Consider the following 7,701-nt stretch of genomic DNA (forward strand, 5'->3'; position numbering starts at 1 on the left):
TGGCCGAAACACACAATGATCCATTTAGGTCATGGAAAAATTATACAAATATGTGACACAATCAACACCTTATCATATTTTCATAAGAAGCACTTTTAACACATTTGGTTTCATTTCTAAGGCCTCTAGGTCATTTAAACCCTACTTGGCCGAAACTCACAGAATATAAAATTGCTTCAAATAGCCTAAAAGCATGAGAAATTATACAAGTTTCATAGCATGTGTAAAGACAAGCATAATAAACATACATGTGAATTGTGTTTTAGGTTTCCTAGGTTTCTTTCCCTTTTTCTTTTATTTCTCCTTATGGCCGAAACCTACCAATCTCTAAACTAAGTTTTAAGTGGCCTAAAGCATGGAAAACCTAAGTAAGTTTCATGGCAAAAATTACTAAGAACATCATATACAAAGTTGGTTCATAAACAAGCTAGGACCCTTGTGATCTTACATGTCATATATCATGTAACTAATTTTCTATACTCAATTTAAACATAAGAGCATTAAACAACTTTCATATCATAATATCACAGAGGTCTTGAGCATATTAGAATTTTGTTTAAGCTTTTCTAAACTATCCATCTTATCATGGCCGAAAATCTAAAATAAGAGTTCATGAATTTCTAGCAATGTACAACATGCAATTCTTTAAGAGAACTCTATATTCTATCATACAAACATGGTTATTTAAATTTAAAGGTCTTCCTAACCCTAAGCCCTTTTCTTGGCCGAAACATATAAATGGATTTCTTTGGTTTCAAGTAACTTTCAAGCAAGAAAACCAATAAAAACCCTTAGTAGTTCATGGGAGAAATTTTGTACTAGTTTAGTTAAACAATATTTTTCCCTAACCTCCTTAACATATTTTTGGCCGAAATTCTAGGGTTAGGTACTCCTCTGATCAAGCATCATTTAAGTATAAAAACATGAAGAAAATCCTTCCTACATAGCATAGAAAGAATATCATGAAATAAGGACTTGTTTAAATCATCCTAGATTTGAAAACCCTTTCTTTAGCCGAATTTTCTTAAATTCTTTCCTAGGTTTTCTAATCCTTATAGAATCCGAAAATCACATAAAAGCCTTGTACCACAGGTGAGGGGAAGCTTACATCCTTTTCGCTTGTGGATCTAAGGTATGGTGGAGAAGAAGTAGCCTCTTCTTCTTGTTCCTTTCCCTTGATTCCTTTGCTAAGTCCTTGTATCTTAGGCTTTCTTAGGGAAAAAAACTTGGCTTTGGGGCCGAAGATGGAGGAGAGGGGACTGTGGTGTTCTCAGTGAGGAAGAGGGAGGATGAGAAAATGAGAGAAAAATAACTTTCTCTTTTCTTGCTCCCTTTTATGTTAAGGGGGAAGAGGTAGCAAAATTGATTTTTGCTTTCCTTCTCCCTTAACCCATTTTCTATTTTTCTTACATTTATTTTATTTTCTATTTATTCTCACCATTCATGATAAAATAAGGGGGAATGAATCCCCTTAATTCCTCTTTAAGTTTTCGGCAAAAATCAAAGAGAAAGAGGGAGAGAAAGGGAGGAAGGCAAGTTGCCTTTCTCTTGCTCTTTTCTTGTTTTCTTTTGGCTAGCTTTTACTCTTACCTTTATCATGAGTTTCCCTCCTTTGCTATCAATATCTTCTCTCTATCCCAATTGGTTTCTACTAATTAATTCTATGAAATATAATATAAGAGGTTTATGGTTCAATCCTTGACCTCCTCTTCTTTTTATTTCATTTTATTTCTTTTTGCTTCAACTCACTTCCTATTATTTTTCTAAGGAAAAATCCCACATTCCTATATTTATCTTACAAGCTTAGTGGGTATTACAGTGTACTTGATGACACATAAGTCAGAATCCTTTGAAAAGTTCAAGGAATTCAAGAATGAAGTACAGAACCAGCTTGGCAAGAGTATTAAGATACTTCGATCAGATCGAGGTGGAGAATACCTTAGCCATGAGTTTCGTGACTATCTAGCTGAGTGTGGGATTCTATCCCAACTCACTCCTCCTGGAACACCATAGTCGAAAGGTGTATCCGAAAGGAGGAATCGTACCCTATTAGATATGGTACGATCTATGATGAGTCACACAGATCTTCTGTCATTCCTTTGGGGCTATGCTCTAGATACGGCAGCTTTTATACTCAACTGAGTTCCATCCAAGGCCGTGATAAAGACACCATATAGGATATGGACTGGGAGAGATGCCCAGGTGTCTTTTATGAGGATTTGGGGTTGTGAGGCTTACGTACGACGTCAAGTCTCGGAGAAATTGGGACCCAAATCCGACAAGTGCTATTTCATTGGATATCCCAAGGAAACTAAGGGATATTACTTCTACGTTCCCAGTTAGCACAAGGTAGTTGTGGTAAAGACTGGGGTCTTTCTAAAAAAGGGACTTTGTTTCTAGAAAGACTAGTGGGAGTACGTTAGATCTTGAAGAAGTTCAAGATGCGGACCATAACACTGAAGCCTTGATGGAAGTTGAACTGGAACCACAAAGTGTTGTAGATGATGTTGTTCCACAAAGAGTTGAGGAATAACAACCTGTTCAAGTAGACATACCTCTTCGCAGGTCTGATAGGGTACGTCATCATCCTGAGAGATACTCATTTCTCTTGTCTGACCATGATGACGTTGTGCTCATAGAGGATGAGCCTACCACCTATCAGGAAGCTGTGATGAGACCATATTTCGAGAAATGGCTAGAGGCCATGAGATCCGAAATGGAATCCATGTACACCAACCAAGTATGGACTTTGGTTGATCCACCTGGAGGGGTAAAACCCATAGGGTGTAAGTGAGTCTTTAAGAGAAAGACTGACATGGATGGACTTATCTATAAGGGTCGCTTGGTAGCTAAAGGTTTTAAGCAGATTCATGGTATTGACTATGATGAAACCTTTTCTCCAGTAGCGATGTTTAAGTCCATTCGGATCATGCTTGCTATTGCAGCATACCATGACTATGAGATATGGCAGATGGATGTCAAAACCGCGTTTCTGAATGAAAACCTGCTCGAGGATGTGTACATGACACAACCTAAGGGTTTTGTAGATCCACAGCATACTAGCAGAGTATGCAAGCTGCATAGGTCCATTTATGGACTAAAGCAAGCTTCTCGGAGTTGGAATCTTATATTCGATGATGCAATCAAATAGTTTGGTTTCATCAAGAATGAAGATGAACCTTGTGTCTACAAGAAGTTGTAGGGGATATAGTTGTCTTCCTCTTATTGTATGTGGATGACATACTACTCATTGGGAAGGACATCCCTTTGCTTCAGTCTGTCTAGACCTGGCTAGGGAGTTGCTTCTCAATAAAGGACTTAGGTGAGGCATCCCGCCTTCTAGGGATACAGATCTATAGAGATAGATCTAAGAGATTGTTTGGCCTAAGTCAGAGTACATATATTGACAAGGTACTCCTTCGGTTTGCCATGCTGAACTCCAATAAGGGATTTCTGCCGATGTCACATGGCGTGAGTCTTTCGAAGACTCAAGGTCCCTCTTCTAGACAGGAGAGAGATCGCATGGATCAGATCCCTTATGCCTCAGCCATAGGATCTATCATGTACGCTATGCTATGTACTCGACCTGATGTCTCGTATACTTTGACCATGACGAGCAGATACCAGTCAGATCCAGGTGAAAGTCACTGGATAGCGGTCAAGAATATTCTTAAGTACTTAAGAAGGACTAAAGAATATTTCTTGATATATGGAGGCAATGATGAGCTAGCTGTAAAGGGTTACAGTGATGCCAGCTTCCAGACCGATCAGGATGATTATCAATCGCAGTCAGGGTTCATATTTAGCATAAATGGTGGTGCTGTGAGGTGGAAGAGTTCGAAGCAGGACACAGTAGCTATTTCTACGACAGAGGCCGAGTACATTGCTGCATCAGAGGCAGTAAAGGAGGCAGTTTGGATCCGCAAGTTCATCACTGAACTTGGGGTGGTTCCCAGTATCGCTGACCCTATTGAGCTCTATTGTGACAACAATGGAGCAATAGCACAGGCGAAGGAACCTCGCTCACACCAGCAGACCAAACACATACTACGACGCTTCCGTCTCATTCGAGAGATTATCGAGAGAGGAGATGTGAATATTTTTAGAGTACCTACAGAGGCTAACATCACAGATCCCTTGACCAAGGCTTTGGCACAGAGGAAGCATGATGGTCACACTAGGTCATTGGGGCTTAGAGCCTACACTGATTGGCACTAGTGCTAGTGGGAGATTGTTAGTTAAAGCCCTAGAGCCAATCATTTGATGATTGTATTATGGACTTGTTGTATCATATTCTTATATAAATAAAGGCATTTGTTTTGGTTATTATACTTACTTGTATTGGTGCCAAATAAACTAAGTATAATAGTGTCCTTGAGTAGAAGGTTCTTACCTATATCAATCGATTGGTTGAATCGATAGTGAGATGATATAGGGAACACTACTCTTAATCATTCCTAGTCGAGCATTAACATTCAGGGACAATGTTAATGCGACGAGACTAGCATGTACATCAACTCGATGACTTGATCTCACAAGTCATGGATATAGAGATATCAAGTTGACACATGGGTATGCATTGGAGAATGTATACTGAATGACCCACCATGAAAAAGTATCATGGATCGTTATACGAGTGTCATATACTTTCTCATGAGGCTATTAGTATGACTACTAGTCCTTAGACCTGAAGTCACCATAGTTCCCTACATAAGGATATATGTACTTTGGTTTCGTCAAACGTCATCCGTAACTAGGTAGACTATAAAGGCGATTACTGGGTATGTAACAAATTATGCGGAGGGATAAGAGTGATGTAGATGAGATCTATCCCTCCTATATGACGGGAGTGACATCGATATTCTTGATAGAGTGAGACCACGAAGTGCATGGCCATGCCCAAATGAGTCAATATGAGATATTGAGCTCATTTGATTTAGTGAGTCTACTTGGAGTTCAAGATTTAGATTGATTAGAGGATGACACGGTCTATGCCTCACATTGATCAATCTAGATGTCTAGGATAGAAGGACACTTGTCATATATTGTGAGGAGTCACAATTAGTAGTCACAAGGTGATGTTGGATCTCAACATTCTTGTAACTTGGGTAGTAATGATGTGTTGCTAGATGCCGCTCATTACTTATGCTCCTAAATGGGTTTATGGCATTGCCAACGTTACAAGAACCTATAGGGTCACACTAAGGACAATTAGATGGAGATTAGGTTCATATGATGAACCAAGAGGATTAGATTCATGTGATGAATCAAATTGGATTAAGAGTAATCCTAATTGGGCTAATTGAGTTGGACTCAAGTTGATTCATGTGTTCAATGAGTCTAATTTAGATTATGACTCATTGAATCAATTTAATTAAATGAATTAGATTCATTATATTAAATTGGATTGAATTAAATGGTTGGATTAGATCAACCATGAGAGAGATTAAGTCAAGTTTGACTTGACTTGAGAGGAAGAGGAAGAGTCAAGTTTGACTTGACTTTATGCCACATCATTTGTGACTTGGCATTAAGTGGCCAATGATGATGTGCCACATCATCATAGTTAACACATGTGTGTGCCACCTAATGGAGGTTACAAATTCCCTTTGCTTTAATGTGGCCGACCACATTAATGAGAGGAGTTACACTTGGTGTGGCCGGCCACTAAGGGGAATGAATGGGATTCATTTTCATTCAAGGAAATTTTGATTCCATCTTCTTCCTTGCTCTCTCTTCTTTCTCTTCCTTTCCTCATCTTGCCGAGACCTTCTTGGAGTGCTAGCACACTCTAGGGTTCTCCCTCCATCAATTTGTTCGTGTGGATACGCATAGAGAGTTGTCTACCTTGACAACTTGAGATCTGACATCTCCTTGGACGAACGGGACTCGCGAAGGGCACGCAACGAGGGTAAAACTCTTTAACATATAGTTCTAGTGTAGATCTATAGGTTGGTAAACGCATACTCGTATTTTTTGAAAGTTTTATTCTTCGCACGAATCTGGTGGCTTCGGGGTTTCCACGACGCGAAAAAGCGATTTTCGCGGCCCGAAAACCCAACACCCCTTCATCGATACTCTCGATGTTCATCTCAGATGAATTTTTGCTATCTTCTTCTTCTTGATGACTTGCCATTAGTGTAAGTCTGGCGTAAGCTTCAATATCAAATTTTGATGATGTTTCATCTCATGTGGCTTTCAAATTTTTATGCTTGGATTATCTTATCCCTTTGTATTTTTCCTTGCTTTTCAGCTTTAGGCAGTTATCCTTGGTGTGCCATTCTTTTTAGCAATTGTAGTGATGTGAACCCGCAAGTGTACGAGCATCATCATGTAATAAAATATATATAAGTTGATCCCACGAGGACTGAAGATTAAATGCTAATTAGTTTTACACTTTGAATTTAGCTAGACAGAATCGATAATTGATTCATTTGAGGTTTTTGACTAAGATGTGAAAATAAAAGAAAGATAACTAAGGAAGTCCTTAAGTCAGAAGATGTTCTAGGCAATTGGTTTCATTGTAATGGTGAATGTTGTGCTACAAATTCACCCATTCCTAGTTCTTCACTTATATGTTTATAGGATAGTCTAAATTACTACTGAATACCACCCAGCGACGGTGTATCAAAGTACTTTCCCTGCCAGTAACCAAGTATACCATCAAGTAAAGAGGTAACTTAGAGAGTTTGAGTTTTAAGTAGAGTACCTCCTGTCACAAAACGTCCCCGGGTTTACGTCTCTAGATTACATAAGTCACTTGCATAGCATATGATTAGGGAAAGCCCATTAGGTCAAGTGATAGACTCATCCATACATAGAATTGTTCTCCCTTAGGAGGTTATGTTCCATATAGAAGGATAGTTACCTTAGATACTCAACATTAAACAAGCATCCTAAAGCCATACCGAGTTATATTGGAATGTACACTCAAAAGAGACAACAATTTATGCATCTATTCAATGAAAATTTAGGTTCTTACTTTGATAAAGACACATAGCAATGTATCTAGGTCAGAAATTAGATCTACGCATATAGAAATGCAATCTAAATAGATAAATTCATGTTCATAGAGAAAGTGTCACGCCCCGGGGGAGTCCCTGTCCGAAGAAAATTTCGGCAGCACCTCCCCTGTACGGCTGACAATCTGAAGCATTTCTACAGACACAATATACATCAGCCACATGCAGCTGGAATATATACACGACCACACAGTTAATAATCTCAGCCTACACGACTGGATAAATATAACAACAACTACGTAGTTATATATATTTTTATCAGCCCACTCGGCTGAAATCAAAACCAACACAGCGGAAAAACATAAAGACAAGCTCATACAAAACAAAACAAAACACTGCTAGCCGGCTAGGCTTACACCCCACAACAACACAAAATACTACGTAACAACAACAACACTCCAGAAACAAAACCGGAGCACAAAGTTAAATATAGTGACACACAAATCAAATAAAACATAAAGGAAAACTGTAAGTCTTCTGATGTGACATGGGGACCGACAGACAGGATACTCCAAGCGACTCCATAATGACCTGGTACCTGAAAAAATAGTGTCCACGGGGGGTGAGTTCAACAACTCAGCAGATACCAGTTGACATGTATAGTAAGATATAACATACAGTAATAACTATGGAGTACAGTCTTCCAGACAAAAGCTGGTAATGCATAACAGAAAGGGCT

This window comes from Zingiber officinale, chromosome 11B (genome assembly GCF_018446385.1).
Source record: "Zingiber officinale cultivar Zhangliang chromosome 11B, Zo_v1.1, whole genome shotgun sequence".
Taxonomy (NCBI): Eukaryota; Viridiplantae; Streptophyta; class Magnoliopsida; order Zingiberales; family Zingiberaceae; genus Zingiber; species Zingiber officinale.